This window comes from Numida meleagris, chromosome 9 (assembly GCF_002078875.1).
Source record: "Numida meleagris isolate 19003 breed g44 Domestic line chromosome 9, NumMel1.0, whole genome shotgun sequence".
NCBI classification, from domain to species: Eukaryota; Metazoa; Chordata; class Aves; order Galliformes; family Numididae; genus Numida; species Numida meleagris.
This window is the reverse complement of record NC_034417.1, coordinates 14,594,662-14,616,260: the sequence shown is the minus strand read 5'-3', so window position 1 is coordinate 14,616,260 and position 21,599 is coordinate 14,594,662. Positions and strand designations below refer to the sequence as shown.

Below are 21,599 nucleotides of genomic sequence, written 5' to 3'. Positions count from 1 at the left end.
GCTTGCTGCTGTGGTCCCCACATCCCTGTTCTGAGCTGTTCCAGGCAGGCTGCCCATCACTACATCTGGAGGAGGTACAGCAAAACTCATCAAGCAAAGAACATTTCCTATGCTTCAGTGCAATACGATCAGAAACATTAAGAACAAGCAGTGCCCACCCCAGATACTTGCCAAACGGGATCAAAGGCTGTTGACATCGGCTCAGCTTCTCATCCTGCTCCCAGTCACTGTCCTTCAACACAGCTATTTCTAAGAGGAGAGCTCCGTTGCTTTGCAGAGGGGTATAACCGTCTTCAAAGCGGATCTGTCATCCAGGCAATCTTCAGAGCAGCTTGGTGGGGGGGCAGGAAATTGTATCAGAACAAGGAAACAATAAGAATAACTGGCTATTTTTGCAGTTATAGATTTGCTGATACTGGATCATTTCATCAATCCCTCAATTTCTCTGCGCTCCCTCTGGCAGGAACCAGAATTTATCAGAGCTGAGGAAAGTGGAAACCCCAGAGAAGGCACCTGGTTAATTGCACAATGCCGGAAGTTCAGGGAAATTGTCCTCAGCAGCTGTAGGAATGGTTAAGTTTGCATCTACAGGCACAATTCCCAGGAACAATTATTCCAGCTATGTTTTTCCTATTTCATCAGTTTACACACTTCAAAATATAAACAGTAACGCTGAGTTACAGTAACTGGTGAATGCCCATTTCCCAGCAAAGCCAGTGGGCTCTCATTCTTTGCTTTTTGTAAAGCAGATGTGACTATTTCCCAGCCTAGGAAAACCTCCCAGTGACGCAGAGCAGAGTTTTCTCTGGGAAGGTGAAGATCTGAACTAATTGCAGAGCAGTGGTGCAAGCGGCACAGGGTGGAGGAGCACGCAGTGCTGGGGCAGCCTCAGCTGCTATGATTTCAAACAGCCCCCGAGGCTGCTCCAATTTACTTTGGAGCCTTTCCTAGAACAAGGCTGAACTTTTTGCAGACAGAACATGAAACACAGAAGTCTCTTGCACAGAGAAAATGAATACAAAATGCTAATCCCACCTCTAAAGAAGGCCAGGTGTTTTGGCTGAGAGCTTTAAACCTCACTTAAGCAAGGCCAGGTGAGAACCCCACCTCTGTGTGTCCCGCTACATTCCCTTTCCTCTGGGTTTGACAGAATCCATCCTGAGCGTAGACAATTTCAAAAAACAGACCAGCCCTCTGATATAACAAGATAAAAAATGGGAGAATTTGAGGTGTAGAAGAGAGGTGAGCACTTAGCTTTGAGAGCACTCATTAAAATTCATCTTCCAGATGTCTGAATTGTTTATAGAGGATCACCACAGCCACTCAGCCCCTATAAACTACAAGTGCCAGAAGAGAGATTTATGGTACTGCAGCCTTAAAGAAATGCCTAATCCTTGTGTCAAGCAGTTTGAGGCAGACATAAAATAAGCATACATGAACATATTTCATGCTTGCTTCCGCTCCACCCATCCTGATAAACCCAGCAGGTCACTGTTAAGGTTTTTAATGTAAGCAGTTTACCTAAGGACTCGGTGGGTAAAAGGGGAGAGAGAGCACTGGAAGTTGAGTGATGTTTCTAGGTAACAGCCAGAAATGACAGCCAGGTGCTTCGTACATCCAGCTCCAGCACTTCTGATAAGAGATATGCAAGCATCAATAAGTTGGGAATGAAATGATGCTCTTCTTTCACAGGGATACAAGTCAAATATTGTAGAACAGAATTACCATAAGATTTTTTTTTAATGCCTGTACATTTACCATCCAGGATGCCTGGAGCAAAGAAAAATACACGGAGCAGAAGAAAACAGGAAGAGAAACGCAACCTGTTAAGCGTGGGTGCTTTAAAGGGCTCTCCAACACTTAGCATAACACATGCATTATTATGGCATTTCTATAAATCACGTGGCAAGACGTTCCAAGGTTGTGCATTATTTAGGCACCTCGTCATTCACTTCCTTGACGAATCTTAAGCTAATGGAAATGGTTTCGTATTCCGACAAGAAAAAACAAAGCCAAATTGGAAGAAGAGATTTGCCTTCAAAACCAAGATTTTTCTCACTGTAAGAAAACACTTGCTGCCTAACTCCTTTGAACTTTTGTAGGTACCTAAACCTATTCTAGATTCGATAAGAGACATTTGCAAGTAATACCTTCGCAAAAGCTGTGCTGCTTCCTCAGCAAGTTCTCAGTGCACTCCATGAACACACAGAGGACAGACTACAGAGATTTCAACACAGCACTACAAGCGTACAGTGGTACTGTTTACTTCACAAAGTTAATTAACTCCCTGCAGTGCAACTCAGTAGAAGTAACACCCTTGGAGGCTAAATCCTGGAGACAGCTGAAGGGGACTCTGTTGCCTGTCCAGTTCAGTAGACATCATGGATCCAAATCTTCACAGCTGTGGGGAAAAAGTATTCACCCACGCTAACTTTTAAAACTTACTTTCAGCACAACCAGCCTTTCTGTGTTGCAAACTGACCTAGTGGTTCATGAAGGAAGTTGTGACATAACCAAGTTCGGACAACAGGACGAGACCAAAGCTTGCTCTTAACCCTTGGCATACAATGTCTGAAGCCATTTGCTGGGTGATGGAGGGGAGAACAGAAGGAATAGATAGGAGGGAGAAATGTCTAGTAGTGGGAATCAAGAGCTGGCAGCAGGAAAGCAAACCATACATCTCAGTGTTGAAATCACACTGTCGTGGCATTCCTGGGAGCCAGCCTTCACTACATGTTGTCTCTGCCTATGTTTTGTAAAATGGGAACTATTTCGTGGAGTCCAGAAAGACAGGAACCAACTCAGACCATTTGCTAAGAGGGAATAAGAAGTTTATCTGGAGGGATGAAGAAAGATTTGAGAGACTAAGCTTTTTCATCATGAGAGAAGCTACACAAGCATATACATAAATATATATACACATATATAAATACAAGTATGAGTAGCATTAGAAAAAGTCAAATGCCAAGCAGCCACATAAATACCAAATACTATTCTCAATATCCTTGAACTTCAAATAGTGCAATTCACCCAGCACCAGCTGGTAAGTACTTTTGTTTGTTTTCCTGTGCATGTTCCTTTCCAAGAGATGAGACGCTCAATTCTGCTGCAGGCCAGGAGTGACATGATAATTACAGTGGTGTTCAAATGAAGCAAACTGGGAATCCCTCCAGACTCTCATCCTTAAAACACGCAAGTAACCTGGAAAGTTAGACAGGGACTCATGGGAAAAAGGGGACTATGAATTGGGAAAAGGACGCATGTATTTGTTTTCTGAGTAAGTTCTTCTCCCTCTACCAGTAAAGAACTTAAAATTTTATTTAGGAAAGTAGATAGATCATCATGTTCTACCCTGGGGTTACAGGCAAGCCTATGACAATTGATGAGTCCAGAGGGATATCTGCAGATCTTACTATTCCAGAAGCCACAAACGCTCTTCCAGTACTTTAGGACCATTCTAGTTCACGAGAAACTACAAACTATAGAATACGGTACCTCAGAAAAATAACAGAATAAAACGTTGTTGAAGAAGATATCTTTAAGGCTGGCAACAGCAGAAGGGAACTCCTCCTCCTCCCTGCCCCTTCCTTCTCCCCATGCTCACCCAACCTGGGAATCTCCCTGCCAGGGCTTCTGAGGTGGCCAGTTCCAGCAGGGAGATGTGACGTGGATAACCGGGGGAGCAGCAGCATTTTCCAGCAGCTATTTACATAAAGAACCCCACTGATGATACCCTAAGCCCTACGGTATCATTATGGCTTCTGTGAATCATACCCCTGCTGCAATTATTGCTCTTGCCCTAGCTCTTAAAAGACAGGAGAGCAGCAGTATGGTCAGATGCGGAATCTGACAGAGCAAGTCGCTTCCCACACGAAGTGTAATTCCTTTCTGAAGTTTAGATATTAATACTGTTTTAATTTGTCTGAAGACAAGTGTTTGTCTGAGAAGAAGTGCAAGTATAAAATATTTCCTAATTTTTTTGTTCATAGCGTGCAGCAAAACAGAACACACCACCGTGGACCACTTCTTCATTTGTCCTTATGAATATCTTGCACAGCAGTATTTTACACAGATTTCTTTTAAGTCTCAGCATGAAAGAGTGGGAATGCTGAGAACATCTGATACAGCGTAGGCATTCTGAACGCCAACAGACTGATCTGCGGCCTATCTAAATAGTCACTTCTTCCTTTTCCCCTCAATCCCCCTCTTCTTTACTTTTAGGAAAGGGAAAATTTAGATGTCAAATTTAGTACTACAGTTTTTAGGATAAATTAAACCTAGGACTGCAGTTATTTTTCCCATTAATTAGAAGGAAAAGGAGTTGCAATGTTGCATTTCAAAATTAATAGGTATTTCCTGGAACCTCAGCAACTAGGAAAAGCCATGAACAAGGAATCAAGCAATTTAAAAGTGAAGCTGAACACATTGATTTTCACAAACAATGGGAAGGAAACCACTGCTGCTTTTCCAATCCACCACTTCTATCAGCTGATGTAGCAGCATCACACACGGAGAATATTGTTTATAGCACAGGTAGTTCAACAGACAACATCTCCAGGAATCTGCCAAATTTCATTACCCAAACCCAAAATTATCGTTAAAACGACTAATTGAAACTGGGAAAGTTATTTTTGTCCCTCCAGAAATACTACAAACATCCTGAGCAGACTACAACATTCGTTTCCTCCAATAGCCGCGAGTGAGTCGTGACTTCAAGGATAAACCTTAAGAGGTGGGAAAACAGTTTCAGGAACAGAAAGCGCACAGAGCTTAACTCTGCTTTCAGTAAGACAGATCACCCTTTGAGTCACTCTTTTCCTCCATGCTTTTCTTTGTTCCAAGTCAGATGCTCCCACATGATTTAGTGAAGTTATAAAATAAAATCATGAAATTTCTCTTCAGTGTTGGCAATACAAGATAGACTTAATGGAAGCGCCTCCTCCTCCTCCTCCCTCTGAAATGAGTATTTCCCCACTCTTCCTTTGCTTCTCATTGACAGGAAAACAGCACATCACAGTCTTGTTCCAGCATATTAATTTCTTTGGGCTGTAGGAGACCATGGATTACATTGCATGAAGAAGTGACAGCTGGATGTGTCGTATTCCCAGCGTGGATTAGCCTGCCCTTTTAGGTGATCACAGCATCTGAACTCTGCAGAAAGATTGCTGTTCTTGAAGGGAAAGCTCGGATTCTTCTCTTACCTCCAATAGGAATCACTTTATAACTAATTAAGAACAGCATATTTGTTACTGTATGCGCTAATTAGTGCTACCTGCTTGCTTTCGCTGTCTTTACCACTAACCTTCCTGCCCATCACACTCAAAACACCACACCTACTCGAGGAAAATAAGTAGAAACCCATTTGGAGCATCACCTTCATCAGGGTCTAAAGCCATTGGCACAGGTTGTTTTCTGGGTACCTCTGCATTTTTGGCAGGTGTGCCTGGTTTGCCATCCATGCTGGAACATGGCCATTTGTGTGGGAATCATATCTGCTTAAGTTCCATGTGCAGCAATGTTTTGGACAAGGAATAGGACAACTAAATCAGGTTGAAAACACTAGACTAGGAGCTAAATCCACGGGAGGAGCAGAATGCATGAAGCACGAGTACAGCTCTGAGCACCAACTCACCCCCATCCAGGACTACAGCTAATAAACCCCAGGGCTGCACGCCAGTCAGGAAATATGCTTCTGGTTACGCAAACAGCCAGGTTCAGAGAATCTGCGCAAGCAGGAATGAGACCAAATAACAGGATCTGGGAGCATTCAGGGAAAAAGCCACACTGAGCAGGACCCTGGGAAAGGGAGGTGCATTGCCAGCTCACCTGGGCCACTGGTACTGCAGTGCTGCCAAGCTGGCTATGCGCTGAGCAGGGGCTGAATGTCTCATCTCCGAAGAGAGCAGGGAAATACAAGGCATCTTGGAAGTTAGGAGCACATGTAAGAGGAAGAAAGTATTAATATTCATAAGAATGCATTAAATACAGTCTAGTGATTTTGCACCACCTACTGTACATATTTGTATCTCCCAAGAGCAGCAAGAGGAAAGCTGAGAGAGAGCTCATATGGGGAACCAGCCACTGCTCATTATCCTCAAAGAAATAATCACCAGAGGTTCTGACTCCGGTGTGTAAGTTTAGTGCCTGCTGATGGGCAATTGCTCAGAGTCCACAGCTCAGAGTAGGCTATGGACAGCAACCAGAAAGGCTTTCAGAAAGCCAGCAGGATCAGGGGGATCAAGGAGCCATGAGAGCAACTGGGTACCCAGTACACCTTCAGGAAGGGGTCTGATTTTGGGGTGCTCCTGGGTGGAGCCAAGAGTTGGACTCAATGCTCCTTATGGGCCCTTCCAACTTGAGATATTCTATGATTCTGTACATGAACACAAGCCTTTCAGAAGATGTCTCTGATGTATGACAGGTTCATTCAAATACCTAAGGCCCTAGGATCATCTTCATGGGCAGTCTAGCACTCTGACAGCTACATGCTGTGGAATGAATTTCATGCTAGAACATGTAATTTGCAAATTAGAGTGGAAATTCAGAAGGACCATGCCAAGGTCCTGTGTTCAGCCTTGGACACAGGTGAACATTAATCCTGATCTTTACCACTTTGCAAAGAAATCTCTGTCCTTCCAGACAAGGAGAGGAACAGTGAAGATTTGTGGACCAGGAGGTAAAAACCCATTGGGGGCTTTGCTATTTTTCTTCCATAATAAATGATTAGTGAGAAAAAGGGAAGTTTAAAATTGGTAACAAGCTCTTTATTCCATCCAACTGTTGTTACCTTCAAGATAAATACATCTCAGCTGTAATACATCATTTCTAATAAACTTGAGAAGACAGGAGAACAGAAGAACCAAAGGGGCCTGTGGTGACACTGAAGAGCCACAGCCAGAAGCTGCAGCCCATACTGCAGGGGTACAGCACATCTGTATGACTATAGCTCCCGATACCCTTTATTACAGAATAAATAACAACAGTAAGCTGAGTCTGTCTTGCTCTCTGTGAATTGTTTTAATAAGCTGTGCTATATTATAGCCTCTTTAAACCAATAAATTACTCCACATACAGGAAATGGTGGCAATTAAGATATTTGGATTCTCCCTTAATCTACTTGCAAGGAACACAAAAAAAAAAAAAAAAAAAGTTGCTACAGAGTTCACACACCCCTGGATATTTTGCCCTGCTTTCCTGCATGGCCGCATTCCTTTGTGCAAGTGTTCTGCCCACAGCCCTCTCCTTCCAGAGCCTCACATCTCACTCAATCATTGCTTAGCAGTCTGCTCCACCTGTAACTACCATGTTCTACACTACGGCTGCACATAACAACCTTCTCCTGAGCTAGACTCCCTTAACCAACTGCAATAAAACAATTACATTTTTTGCCTTTCAGCCTTGTCTTCATTTACCAGGTATGGCTCAGGCCACAGAGCAAACAGGTCGTGGCAGCAGAGATGACATGGTGCCACAGGACTGAGTGAAGCTTGTTCTCCACTCCTCAGCTGGGGCATCTCTAGTTTTAGGCAAGAAGCATTCAAACACTTGATAGTCCCACGTGATTTATGAACCTAAGGCTCTTAAAATCAAGAAATTCAGCTCCTTGTCTCTAGATAAATCCTCTACTAAAAGAAAGCAATCCTTCAGCCCCACGCTTTGGTTCCTTACCTATACTTAAATCGCCCTCTTACTGCTTTTTCTTTACGCTTCCAGGCTCGGAGGTTGGGTTATGGGATTGCTTCGCTCTAGCACGCAGTCATACAGGAGCCTGAAGCCGTTAGTAACAGTATGACCGAACAGACTGAAGGAAAACGGACTCACAAATCAAATCGGGAATAGCCATGGGCTCACGCCTCCTCCCAGCGCTCCCATATTAACGGGATAACCTGTCTGAGTTTTGCTGCCCCTGTGTGGTCGTTCAGAGCAAGGATGTTCGAGTAAAACGCCAGAAGCGTTCGAGCTCCTTGGCTGCGATTACAGCTGCACCTCCACCAGCCCTACAGGGCACTGCCCCGATGGGGAAACCCTTTTTGGAAAGCCCTTCTTTGAGCACCCGGACATGCGTTAAAGCAGAGGAAACCCATTCCTTGCGGTGCCGATTCCCATTTGTTTAGGAACTGACCTGAAACTTGAAATCCTTTCAGACAGCTATAACCCTCCCTCACTGAGTCCCACCCGTTAAACGTCTTATGAAGATGATACCCATTGCAATGTCTTCTCACTCGAATACTTACTCCATTTTTATTGTCAAGCCTGGAAGAATTGACTGCATCCTTATCCTACAGCGTAACACCCTAGACGCATACACATCCCTCACATCCCTGTAGGTCTTTAGATGCAAATTGCCTCTGAAATGAAACCAGAAAAGCTTTCTCTTAAAGGACTCTTGTCCCCAAAGATGTTGGCAGTTTGTCCTTCTCCCTGAAAGCTTACTGTTATCATCAGGCAGCTCCATCCAAACACTACCTTGCCAGCAAGTTTTAGAAAGTGAGCAGGAAGAATGAATAGCCGTCAAGCACCTATACTGTGCACAACCTCCCGCTCAGGCACAGAGCTAGATCTTTAGAATTAACGTGCCTGAAATGTTACAGAAACCCAAATTCTTCATTACTATTTTCAGAGTTAAATACAGGCTCAAATTGAAAAGGCAAGCAGTGTGTCAATTACTGCGGTGTTTTTACACTGCGTAATTTGGAGGAAAAGCAGTTGGGGTTACTTTGCAGAAAGCCAACACCTGCAGTTCAGCTGTGAACTCGCTCAGATGCTTTCATCCTACAAGAAAGATGCCAGAATACCTCAGATTCCTGTTTCCACTAAGAGCTCTCATGCTTTAAGCAAGGAGACACTCTCGTACAATCAGATGGTGGCAATATATTCTGTGGGCAGACATCTGTTTCACATCAATAAAAGATACATCCCATCCATTACGGCCTGTGATCTCTACTCTTTGCTGATAAACATCCTACATTCAGATGCACTTCTTTCACAAACATGAGCACAATTACCAATTTCCCCGGCCACAAAATCAAGCGTTGGAACTCAGAAAAACAGGTTTGCTATATACGGGCAAGATAGAAAAAGCCTTTCAACTTTAGCCAATAACTTTAGCTAATAAGTGGAAAATATCTTTTTCTCCCTCTCTATGCCAGCATTATGCTGCTGCTTTGGAATTATCTATGCCAGTAATAGTCTGAAGATGGAGCATTTCTTTAAATATTGCCTCCAGTTATGATCAGGAGCACTCAGGAAGATCCATCCAGCAGGATTGCTGGGCTTGGTCGATAGCACTAAATGACCTCATGGATGCTCATAGACATCCCCTTCCCTTTCTAGTCCATGTGAAGAGCAAGGCATAAGGGCTGAAAAATTGGAGCCTGAATGTAGCTGGAAAACAGACTAGGAGGCTTGATTACATTTTCCATCGAGTTACTCTGCTTTATTGCATTGCAGTCCTTGAAAATTTTATTAGCGATTTCTCCTCTTCATTTATCCCTCTGACAACTGGATTTCCAACCTCTGATCCGTATCTGCAAACATGCTAATACAGATCCCAGCTAGGTCTTGCCATTGTACTCAAATTTAGGTGTCAGAAACTCCAAACTTAATTTGTAGCTCACCCCTGCACGTTCCCTAAAGGCAAAACTGAAGGAAGGCCAGGGCAAATCTGGACCCAAGTCAAAGAGCAGTGCATGAATTGTAGCAGATGACTCTCAAGTCTTTTTTAGCGTTAATTGAATTAGAATTTTGCCACTAAGCTTCTCCTCCAACAGAGGACCTGCCCATCAGACCGGTACAGCACACACGAGCACAGCCATGTCTTTGGCACAGGTCAAGGAGAGCTCACAAGCAGTGAGTTTTGCCCACGTGGACTCTTGAGGAAGCACCAGAGATCATTTCCCCTGCAGCATCCATCATTCCATAGCAGATGCTGTGCTGGAGACAGCAATCCTAGAGTGGGATGTACAGCAACTCTACCAGAATATCAGGAGTGCCAACAGCAGCGAAGCCAAGGAACACATACAGCTGATGCTGCTGTCCCAGGGCAGCTTCGCTTACCACAAGCTACTGCAGCAAGACAAGAACAGGAGGAGGTTCCCCATATCCTTCCACCTCTTGAATATTCACTTGGATTTCCTTCAGCCCATTTTCAGGGAACAAAAACTTCATTTTTCTGCGACTCCGTGATTTTTCCCAAAGCTTTCTAGCAGTACTGGTACAGCCTTAACCAGTTTTACTGATGCCACCATCACACCTGAGGAACCTGCTCCCTCCGAACCACGTGGCTACAAAACCAATCTAGCTGCAGCTCCCTTTGGATCCAGATCTGCTCCCGTGGAGCATTACACCACGCCAAGAGAGGTGCAGAAAGCCCTCGGGCAGCCAGCTAAAGCCCAGCCCCGGCAGGGATCACAGAGTGGTTTCACAGGTGCTTGGCTGCAGGGAGCATTTGATTTGCAAAGCTCAAGAAAGCAGCAGGGGAGGTCGGTTTGGGGTTACACCACCTGCAAAGACACGGGGAGGTGCGGTTATGGGAGAGGGAGGCTGGAGGGCTTGGGGCTCCGTGCACGTGTGAGGTGCGTGCCAGCAGATGGCATCGGGAAACCATAAATCCATCCGCAGGGTGCGGGATCACGGCCGCTCCTGCTGCCTCCAGCTCTGCAGCAACCCTTCCCTCATCCGGACAGCACAGCCTTGGATGCAAGCACAATTACTGCATTAACTCGTGCGCAGCGTTTTTTCAGCTCCATTTTTTTACATCCCAGCCCCGCGGTGGGAAGGATGCTCATGGCTTCCTACAGACAGGGGCAGAAAGGAAGTGGGATCGGATGGGTTGCCCGCTGATATATAGGAAAAGTCGCATTTGCTCTTTCCATACAGCTCCTCAGTAAGCTCAGCACTCCCTGCTGCAGAACACGTGATGTGAATTCTGGCCACCAGGTACCTGCACAGATGTGGAGGAACTGAGAGGTTTGTAAATGTTGTGGTCGAGCTTTTGCCCAAATTCCTTTACTTGCACTGTATTTAGACGCTCCTTTGCGACATTCCTCTCCAGTTTACCTGAATTTCAGCTCACAGTTCCATGATCTCAGAAAAAAAAAAACACCAGTTACTGACAGAAGTTGAAGGGAATCGCTTAGCTAACTACGAGCAATATTTTGCTTCCAGCTGCTGTCCCACAGCATAGTTTGGCCAGCAAAATCCCCAAAAGCTGTTCCTAGCAGCTGCTGCAGGCTGGGGTATGGGAAAATGCTGCCTTGGTGACAGCAAAGGGCAACACAGAACAGCTGCAACTGCAGGGCCAAACCTCGTCCAAGAGAAGCTGTATTCGCGGTATCACTGGGTTTCTCAGGATTGTACTAATTCCACTGTTCCACAGTTTTCACCTCCAAACCTTATAAAGTCTTTCCTTCACACTGCTGATTTCCTTCCATAGATTACTCCGAGGGCTCCCAGCTTTAAAGACAGCAGTATTTACATTTGCTGCTGCATACCTCCTTCCAGAGCCATGTCTTGGGGCTTTTAGGAGTCCGCCTGAGCAAACAGCAGTCTTTTATATAGACTTCAAGAAGAGGTAACTCGAGTAAACACTGTGACTTAAAGCCTTGAAAGCTAATATTTAGCAAGCTCTTGTGTTCACAGCTTTGGAAAGGTTTGCCTCTGGAAATAAAGCAAGAATATCTTCTATTTGAAAAAAAAAAAAGAAAAAAGTCAGTAGCAAATCCACACCCAGCGCTAACACCGGCATTCCTGACTTTGTGTTATCCCATACTGGGAACAGCCATACCCAAATGCTGACTGTCTAGAGCCAGGTTTACAGGTGCAGACCCCCATGACAAGACGTTCCAAGGGCAGCCTGCTTACAGCCTGAGCTGTAGGGGCACGCTGTCCCACAGATGGTGGAAAAGCTGAGTCTCAGCACTGCAAATACAGCAGGGCTAGAGGCAGCCATGGACTGATAAAAGAAAACAGAGCACTCAACGTGGCAGCAAAGTAGCTGCAAATGTACTGTGGGACATATAGGGTGCTTCAGTCCCAACATACTTACTCCCAGTGTCACCATAGGTCCCCAACTGCTTTGGTAGATACTCTATGGATGGCTGCACTTGTAGAAGTGGTCCTGCACTTTTTGCACCGTGGATTGCACTATGGATTTCATAGTTCTTTGTATGACAGCCCACTATTGCAACAAAGCTTTCAATTCCATACATTAGTGATAAGGAGAGAGAAATCACAGGAAGTAAGTCCCGCCACCTAAGCACTACTCAAACAGTGCCTTCTCTTACAGCAGTTCTTTACCAGTAGCTCACAAAGTAATCCAAGGAGCGGTAGCATCATCCCACTTTCCAAATAGGAAAACTAAAGCACAGGGAAAGGTCTGAGCTGTGCCCAGCCTAGAGCAGGCCTTCCCAGCTGTTGTTGGGTGCATCTTTTGTGAAGGAGCAAAACTCAGCTGACCCTTCTGCCTCTGCTCCCAAGCTTCTTCATGGAGAAGTGGAACAGAAAGACAGCTTTCCCAGAAGGATACCAGAAGTAACACAGTAAGCAATTCTCTCAGGGCATCTGATTCAGTGAACAAACCAAAGGGCCGTCATTCCCAACTCAGTTGCACTCTGCTCTGTAACGGTTTTCAGAATTAACCCACATCACCCAGGTGCTGGAGAGGACGTTTACCTGAATTTCTTCTGAACTTCATCGGATTTTGGATTACTTTCCAGTTTTCCCAGTGTCCATACAGGAACTGCTTTTGTTTGGGCAGGCGGTCCAGGTCCACAGCAAACATCCCTCCCACAGGGACGCTGCCTGCAGGTTACCATGGCCAAGAGCTTGGAGCATGCTCTTGAGGTCTACACCAGAGCAACGCAAACTATTGCAATGTCCCATCTCCAGCAGGCTCTCCAGGGAACTTCACAGATGTTTTGGAAGCTATTTTGCAGCAACAGCTTCATTAGGGGAACTCAACAGGAATTCTGTACTCACATCTCCAGACAAACTCTTCCTGCCACATTATAGCAACGATAATTATTAATTATTCATTGATTGTGTGACAGGAAGAGATGAAGAGCTGATCATACTGAGGCACTGCTAAAAAAAAAACCTCAACTATGTGTAGATGAATTAGCACTCACTGTCATTTTGGTATGCTGATAGGTCTGGGGAACGTGAAGAGTTCGCCAACGCTACAAGCAGACCCGCACCACCATTTCCATTCAGATAATGGTAGCAAAATTGTGTTCTCAAGCAAAGCTTTTACTTTCTGACATGCAACAAGGGAGTTCTAGCAGCAGTGAGAAAAATCTCCGTGCATGCAGGTATTTGGATAAGCACAAAGGGCTGCTGGCACCTCTCCAACCCAAATTGTTCTCTCCTTTGATGTTGGATTCCATCTACCTTGTGTAACGGCCCACTGGTTTGGTTGTCAGCAAGAACCAGACCCGAGGCACATACCTGTGGAGGTAGATGACTAATCCAATTAAATGGAAGTTAAAAAAAAGTTGAGATGCTTCTTGCATTCTGGACATAAGAGGGGAAGAGGCATGATCTAAAGGAATACGTACTGAAAAAAAAATTATTCAAGATTCTAGTTTGGGAAACTTGCCACAGATGATCATGGAAACTATTTTACTGGCATAATTAATCTTTCTATCAGCTTATCTCCACACGGGTAGCTGGTATCACTGCTTTGATTTCACAGAAAATCAAAGACAGATGGAATATGTTCTCCAAATACCTTCTTCCTTCCAGGCCAGTAGCAGATTCTGGAACAAAACACAGCTCCAGTAATATCTGTGTGCTTAGATCATACCGAGCTCACCTTCTGATCCACGCTGAAGCTTGTGTTCAGACAGGCTCTACAGAAGCTGCTAAATAAGCCCAAGAGAGTTTCTGAATTACTTCATTTATCCACACCTGTTTGGGCACAACTGCTGTTTGCCACTTGGTATCCCTTTTTCTCCAGCACCCCTTCTGTAAACATTGCAAAGCCACCCACACAGTGTTCCACGGTGAACAGGGTTTTCTCAGGTGGGCCCACTGCTTTGCTGAAGGAGAGCAGCACCACTGCAAAGCTCCAACAAGATCCTGGCAACTCATTTGTCTCTTTACCTCCTCAAACGATTGGTATTCAGAGCATCGCTAAAAGCCTCTTCTCGCCTTGCCCTTCTCAAAAGGCTTTTTTATCTCTTTAGCCCTGATCACTCATAAGGGCGAACAGACAAAAGCAGAGTCCTTGGGCTAGCTGCAAGGTTCCCCTCAGGAACACAGCACCTGAATATCAAAGATAAACGCACACTGTACAGTATCATGGTGCAAAGGGGCAAGCAACAGCCCATACGCTCACATCAGGAGTTCAACAGATGCTAAGAACAGCAGCTGTTCAGTTCTTAAAGGACACACACAAGAAGAACAATACCAAAGACATCTTTCTCCTATTTTCACCTTTAAATGCAGGGTTTCAATGATATACTTGCATTTTTGCCTGCCCAGCCCTCCAGCAACTCGAGATCTGTTTTCCTTCTCCTGGAACAGCAAAGGTTTAAGAACTCCTTGAACACCAGAACAAGATGCATTTCTTAGAAGTGGTTGAGACCAAGTGCTGATGCAAAATGGTAGTAGCACCAAAAATACATAAAACAGCCCTTTAAGTGTTACATTTTCCTGAAGAATTTATAGGGCCATGGGACATGCATGTCCTAATACACCGTACAACTTCCTTCCCCCCTTGGAGGCAAATGAGTTTCAATAAGCTGCTATTTCATCACTCATCCCAGCGACCTCCCTCTCAGCCTTCTCAACTACTCCCATACCAGCACTCAACTGTCACCACTGTTTAACAGATGGAATTTCTTCTACCTGTCACAGAAGACACCCCACCTTCCCAGGACCTGACAACTCGCACACTGAACAGGACAGCAAAGTGCTGTGCATCTGCAGGCTTGATGCTCCAGTAAGAATTATCACCTTGCCTCTGACAGTGGAACCATAACCATCACACAAAGCTCTATCACAAGTTCTTCGCACCACCAATTTTTCCCCCTCTGTCCCTAAGAGCAGGCTTTCATCTGTGCTCTCCAGCAAACCCCTGAGAAAGACTGAGATCTGGTTTGGGATTCTTTGTCTGACTGACGAAAATAGCTATTTTGTGCAACCTATTCTGAGGATACTGCTCATCAAATAATTTGTTTAAAGAGATGAGGAACGATCTTCCTTTGTGTTTAAATGGATCAAATGCACTGTAACCCCAAGCTCTTTCTGTGGCTACAACCAGCAAGTAGCCGAGGCAATCACAAGGCTCAGGACATGGGAAACTGCTTTAGAAAATATCTGTTGAGTTTTTATTATTTTATTGTTAATAAATCCACTGGGGATACTGTACAAAACTATGAAAAAGACAAATTGGCACATTAATAGGGGAGATGTAGACATCTTCCTCGCCCATTCCTCTGAAATCTTCCATTTCAGAAGACTGAGAGATTAAATCAGCACGAGAGTTTCACATGACTAGGATAACACTGTAATACCCATCATTTGCAAAAAAAATTCGTCTTTCTTTTCTAGAAACTGGTCAGAATCTGACCCAATCATTTATCTTTTGCTGATGCATGTTAGTAGATCCTTGCCTGAATGCTGGCATGGGTCTGCTAAGGGATGCTCCCAGTCTCCTCCTTCAGCTCAGGCCAATGTGGTGTCTTCATTCGTTCTCCCTACACAGCCTGAAGAGGGAAAATCACTGCAAATGCGACAAAAAAGCAATTCTGGCTTTGCCCTTCCCACCAACAGCTCTGCCAATGGACCAGAGCCTGGCCCAGCGCTTGCAGCACGACCAGTTCAACTGCTCCCACCCCAGAGAGCTCCAGCTGAAGATATGGCAACGGGCTCCATCTCTGCTGGCAGAGCAGCTGATGTCTTTGCCGTGAATAAGCAGACAGTCCTTTTTTAATCAGCAGGTGCCAGCCTTGCTCCCACACAGACAAAATTCAGATTTTTGCTCTGGTTTTGTCAACACAACCCATTGCCAGCAGCGCTTCCTTTCATCCCATTTTATGGCTCACATGTGCAGCATTGTCTTGTGCAAATTATGACAGCACAACCACCACCTGCCACTGGTTTGTGACTTTCTAATCTGCCTTCTGTGTGCTCAGGTAATCCCTGCTGCCTTTTTCCAGGCATTTCATGGAAAATCCACAATTCCCAGCTGTTTTACTCAAAGCCCCAGCAGTTATGAGAAATTTAATTTTGATTTAAAATAAGAGTAACATGAGTGACCCCACGGCGAAGCCAAGAATATCTGGAGAGATGCAAGAGGCCAAAGGAAGAGACAGGGAGAACAAATAGTGCTGCTAAGAGGATATAAAATGCAGCCGAGTCATGGGGAAAAGCAAAAAGCACAGAAACTCAGCTTCAGCATAAGCTCCATATGCCCAATAAGCTTTCAAGCCCTCAAGAGCATATATTTGCCTCTTAAGCACACAGGAGTCCAGGAACCCAATTCACACGAGCACAGCTTCTCTACTGAGGCTGGAATAGCATCACATTGGTAAAGGCCCCAGGATCAGGCCTTTACCCAAGGAAAAGAAATATTTGGAAATTCAGATTATTAAATGCAGCCTGCTGTTCACTTCACCTCTGTGGTCTCCAGTAAGTACCATAAATCCTGGTTTCACTTCGAGACCAATTGTCACATTATAACCCTGCCATATAGGCACACACACATTCCTTGCTATAAAGAGAAGGCGAGAAATCCGTGCCAGATTAGAACATATGGAATCTCTGTTTATGGATAAGTCATTTTTAAAGCCTCTCTCTCTCCATGAGTCATATGTGAATCACTGAAAGTGTCCTGTCAACAATAGTTTATTTACATGCAGAACCAATTAGCATTACGATGGCAGCCTGGAGAAGCAGGATTATAGCGAGGAGACATCATAAAAGCAGCGATGCCATTTTAGGAAAGCTGGGGGACAGAGGTTTGCAGACCTCCTGCCCAGAAGACACGAATTGGCCACCTCCCCACACTGCCAAAATGAAACTCATTTTGCCGCATCTTCCACCACCAGTAGGATTACTCCTAAATTAAAAGCCCGAATCCTCATTTGTATCCGTTTAGTTTCTCAGTACTACATCTCCATTTAGGATTTTGAAAAGTTTTAAATGCCCCAAAACATTTGCATTCCTTATTTGAAGATTATTTCGAGTCAGCAACTAAATTTGAGACCAAATTAAATTTACACAGCCTCTTTAAACTACTCAGCCCTGTACATACAGCATCTCTGGGACTCGCATGGACCTTTCATCATTAATAAGTGGAACAAGATAATTACATGCTCCAGTAGCTCATCGGGGTCTAGAAGCTATCACCACATAACCTGCTTCGTAATGGAAGAAATCATCTCCGCTAGAGCTGGGAGCGTAACTCAAAGACATTTCCATAAATATATAAACACTGTGAAATGAATTTATGTGATGTGGAGGCATTTCATTTTCGGAGCTCCTAATGTCTTCTCTCATTAATGCGTCAGGAATATTCACTTTGATTTGCTCCATTTAGCTTGGGAGGGCGTTCGACAGCAAAACAGTTAAACCTGCTCCGTCAGCGCTCGTGACATAAGGGCATCACAGAGCAGCAGCGCTCAGAGAGCTCTGCCCAGCCCTCGCTCAGGACCAGACGCCGCTTCGGATGCTGCAGGCGATGCCCCCGTCCCTCACTGCGCATCCTCACGAGGTCTCCGGCTCCCTGCAGTTTTAATAAACGCTTGGCAGGCAGATTTCTTGAAATTGTTTCCTGCCATGTGAGCTTGAGCGGCAGCGCTTCCTCAAGCCCCGCTCTCGCTCCGCGGTTTTCCCCTTTAGAGGGCACTGCGTTCCCAGGATCGCCTCCCGGGGCGGGGCCGGCGAGCAGGCAGCGCCTCGTGCTCTTTGCAAGGGACCGAAAGAACGTGCCGAGCCGCTTCGGAGGGACCGAGCCCGATAGGAGCCCAGCGGGATTTCCCCCCTCTGCAGGTGTCAGTGAGGCAGCGAGTCCCAACAAGACGACTCGTAGAATCAACAAGGTTGGGAAAGACCCTGAGATCACCCAGTCCAACCAGCAGCCCATCCCACCGTGCCCCTAACCACGTCCCTCAGTGCCACACATATCCTTATCTTGAACACCTCCAGTGACAGTGACTCCACCACTTCCCTTTGCCACCCACATCCCTGCACACCTAGCCGTGGGGAACCCTGGTTTTAGGTAAGCACAGAGAGTTCTGCCATCTGAAGAACTCTTTGGTTTCTATTTGCTGCAGCTGTATACAGTTTGCATTGTGTTGTCCTTGTGTTTTTTTAGTAGGCTGAGGACTGAATGACTTCATGCTGCACTGGCACACTGCAGCCACCACTTTTACATTAATGACAGCTCACTATGGGATAGGAAAACCTCCCCATCCTTCATCTCTGCCCCAGCATCCTCCACTTATGATGAGCAGGGATGCAAGAGGTCCCTTGGTGGCTGGCTGCTGTAATCTGGAAACAGACTGACTTGGTAACAGGCAGAATTTACTTCTCCCCATCCAGCCTGAGCTTCCCTGAACTTCAGCACGTTCCTGAAACATCCCCTTCTCCAAGAGTTTCCCAGCTTCTGACCAGTTTTAATGGTCAGCAGCAGCTGAGCAATAAAAAAAATATGGAGTTGGAGAGGTTACATTGCTCAGAAGGCAAAGAATGAAGTTCTGCCCTTCTGAGAAGCTGAATTTGACAGAAGGGAGCGGAAAGAGCCAGCACCAGGAGCCTGTCCCCAGGCGTAGAGGAAACAGAGTGCTCTTTCCTCAGAGCACGTGTCCTGGACTGGAGGCACGAGGAGTCCATCTGGGGGAAAGCAAGCCCTGGCAGCCCTTGCTCACCAGCTTTGAAATTTGGTGAGCAATCCTGCCACTGGTGGGAGAAAAATGGAAACAAACCCTGGGAACCTCAAGAAAGGGCTTGTATTTCCTACACGGAGCTTAGCAAAGCCTGCCAGGCCAGGTAAGCATTTCCACACCTGCAACAGAAGCAGAAGATGCTGAGATCCTTCCTCCCTGCATCACCGCTGTCTGCCTCCTACCCGCCCTGAAGAGCTACTTGAATCTCCAGCTTCCACTTATAGCCACATCTTCAGAGGGCAACTTTATCTCCTTTTTGGCATGTTGATCTCTAAATATTGGATAAGCATCATTTTATTTTGTCATGATAGGGGCAGCCGGGATATTCCTCAATCACTACAGCACATGCACTCAATACACAAGGGGCTCTCAGTGAGTCAAGTTTCGCTCCCAACATTGGGTTTTCTGTGCGAACCATTCATTTTGCTGAGCTGGCATTTATACACCTCCCCCCACCCCCACCACACACAACCCTTTTCACCATGTGAAACCTGAGGCAAATAGGAGCTTGAAGTCCTAACTGCTTTTTCTCTGCCCAGAAGGCTGAACTCGCTGCTGCTTCCACGTGGCCACCCAAATCCCACAGCATGCTGCTGGAACCCCGCTTTGCTGCTGCTGGTTCCCACAATTCCTCACTCCCAGCCCTCTGCTCTCCCTTTGCATCTAACCTTACAGGTACAAACTGACACAAAGCAAAGCCCAAACAAGTGCAAACTTTTTTTTTTTTTTTTTACCACAAATCTAAGCACGGCAGGGCCTCCCCTTCCTGCCTTCTCTCACCATCGTCCAGCTGTGCCCATAAACCACAGCCTGCTGAACCAATGCAGAGTGGAAGGCAGCTATTAAATCCGCTCCCTGGAGCTTTAACACTCGCAGCAATTTGTAGGGGAATTATTCTCCCCGCTCGGTTTGCAGCCTGCCTCCAGCCCTGCACACAGGGGATGGCTCATGGAGCAGGGCTCAGCCTCCCCTCCAAGCACAGAGCTGTCGGTGTTAGCAAATCTGCAGGAGATGCCAGCTGTCTGGCCAACAATTCCAGGCAGCACTGCTTGTTTAGGGCATGGCTGGTCTCCGCAAGCTCAAATTGGGCACTTATTTTATATATCCACCTCAGGCTGGAAGGTTTGAAGGTGCACAGGGCTTTTAGAGACGAGGAAACAGCAAAACGTGCCACAAGCCTGGAGCTTTATAAAGGTTTGCATTTCACTTTATTTATTTTTCTTTTATTATTCCCCCGCCTCTTCTTTAGAAGCCAGAAACCGAGTTATATTTGTGCATTGCCTTCTCCTGTCTCACAGAAGAGACGCACTGATTTGTTTTTCAGCAATACACTACAAAAACCTATTTTCTTCCTTCCCCCCCCCCCCCCCAGAGGTGCTCTCAAACACTTCCCTAGTGAGCTGGAAAAGAAAGAAGAGGACCTTTGTGTGGTGCCCCAGCCCTCATCCTCTGCCAGCCCTGCTCCAGAGGAAAAGTAGGCCCTGAAATGCCAGCAATAAGGATGAACGATCACAATCCTCAGCAGAGCACCCAGCTCTTCTACAGCCCTGGGCCCTCAAAACCACTGCTCCTCAGCTTTCAGATCTTTACCCCACACAGCACACAGAAACTCACAAAAAGCCCCACTAAAGAGCAGCTGCAAAGAAACCTATACAGGGAATCTCAAATGCACAAGTAAACACAGATCAGGCCTCAACCCAAGGACTACAGAGCAGCTTCACCACAGCTACAGAAGAACAAGCACAGAGCTCAATGCCCTGGACAACTCACCCCAGAAGCTGAGCTGCCCCCAGCTCAGGATCCCTGCAGCCTTCCCTCCAGCCAAACCCAAGCTCAGGGTTACCACAACCTTTATGGCCTAATCAGTCTGGCTAATTATGCCTCAGCTGCTTGATTGCAGATTGATTGGTGCTCCTTAACCCTTTCCAGCCCAGTGGCATGGGGTTTATCTTCACACTTCTACCCACAAATGGGCAGATCTGAGCATTCTCACTCAGTTGGGATCGTGTGTCATTGCCTGTGCTTCAGCAAAATGCTTTAATTGTTTCATGAATATCGTTTCCATCTTGGCTAATCGAGCTGCAGCCTGTTTGCATTCACATCATTCCTAACCACGTGCCAAGGCAGCAGAGACATCTCTGCAGGCTTCCTTCGCAGTCCACAGGAATCACCAGGGCTCTACCTGCTCACTTAAAGGTGGAACCTGTGAGGAATTGTTACAGAGAACTTTGCTGGCTGTGAAGCAGTAGCACTAAGGACAAAGCACCAACTGCTGGCTGAACAGCCCGATGTTCTGCCTTGAGGAACTGAAGCAGAACCCCTCGTAAACCTGGAACCAACACTCACCAGGGGACACGGCCCTGCAATTGCACTCTAAGATCTGTCATTTGGGTGAGGGTGAAGGTCTCGTGCGTGATAAAATTGCATTCATTTGGAAATAAATGGCAAACACCGCTTTTGTCTTTTATTCTCTTGATGCTACTCAAAGATGGGGATTGTTATCCACCCAGTGCCGAGGGCTTACAAATGAAGCGACCTCTTCACCTGGACAGGATTTTCTTCCATTGGGGGGTATATCCCAGTGGTTCAATCAGCCTATTTACCTATAGCTTTGATACCACGCTTAATTTTCAAACAGTTGGAGGTATCTGACATTTCTTCTCCAAAACCAGTTTGCCTGAAAATGCCACTGTGCAGATCCAGGCT

General features: G+C 45.8%; 1 long non-coding RNA gene across 1 annotated transcript; it reads right to left on the bottom strand.

Annotated features, from left to right (window-relative positions):
* Positions 1–20,702, bottom strand: LOC110403846. The gene is made up of 3 exons (XR_002441848.1): positions 20,664–20,702; positions 1,522–1,632; positions 1–331 (listed from the first exon to the last, which is right to left on the bottom strand). It is a non-coding gene; the product is annotated as an uncharacterized LOC110403846 (long non-coding RNA).